Here is a 1,080-nt window from a genome sequence, read left to right on the forward strand (position 1 = left end):
CCTCGTGGGCCCCTCGTTGCTCCACCGACCTACTTCTTCCTCCTATATATATCCATATACCCTGCAAACATCCAGGAGCACCATGAAAACCTAATTCCACCGCCGCAACCTTCTATACCCAAGAGATCCCATCTTGGGGCCTTTTCCGGAGCTCCACCGGAGGGGGCATTGATCACGGAGGGCCTTTACATCAACTCCATGGCCCCTCCGATGATGTGTGAGTAGTTTACTTCAGACCTTCGGGTCGATAGCTAGTAGCTAGATGGCTTCTTCTCTCTCTTTGGATCTCAATACAAAGTTCTCCTCGATTCTCTTGGAGATCTATTCGATGTAATCTTCTTTTGCGGTGTGTTTGTCAAGATCCGATGAATTGTGGGTTTATGATCAAGTTTATCTATGAACAATATTTGAATCTTCTCTGAATTCTTTTATGTATGATTGGTTTATCTTTGCAAGTCTCTTCAAATTATCAGTTTGGTTTGGCCTACTAGATTGATCTTTCTTGCAATGGGAGAAGTGCTTAGCTTTGGGTTCAATCTTGCGGTGCTCGATCCCAGTGACAGAAAGGGAAACGACACGTATTGTATTGTTGCCATCGAGCATAAAAAGATGGGTTTTACATCATATTGCATGAGTTTATCCCTCTACATCATGTCATCTTGCTTAAGGTGTTACTCTGTTCTTATGAACTTAATACTCTAGATGCATGTCGGTCTACTTGTCTCAGACGTGATGCCTATATACATGATCATACCTAGATATTATCATAATTATTCGCTTTTCTATCAATTGCTCGACAGTAATTTTCTCACCCACTGTAATACTTATGCTTTCTTGAGAGAAGCTATTAGTGAAACCTATGGCCCCCGGGTCTATTTTCCATCATACAAGTTTCCAATCTACTTTATTTTGCTATCTTTTACTTTCAATCTATATCATAAAAATACCAAAAATATTTATCTTATTACTATCATCTCTATCAGATCTCACTATTGCAAGTGGCCGTGAAGGGATTGACAACCCCTTTATCGCGTTGGTTGCAAGGTTCTTATTTGTTTGCGTAGGTACGAGGGACTTGCA

This window comes from Triticum dicoccoides, chromosome 5A, assembly GCF_002162155.2.
Source record: "Triticum dicoccoides isolate Atlit2015 ecotype Zavitan chromosome 5A, WEW_v2.0, whole genome shotgun sequence".
Taxonomy (NCBI): Eukaryota; Viridiplantae; Streptophyta; class Magnoliopsida; order Poales; family Poaceae; genus Triticum; species Triticum dicoccoides.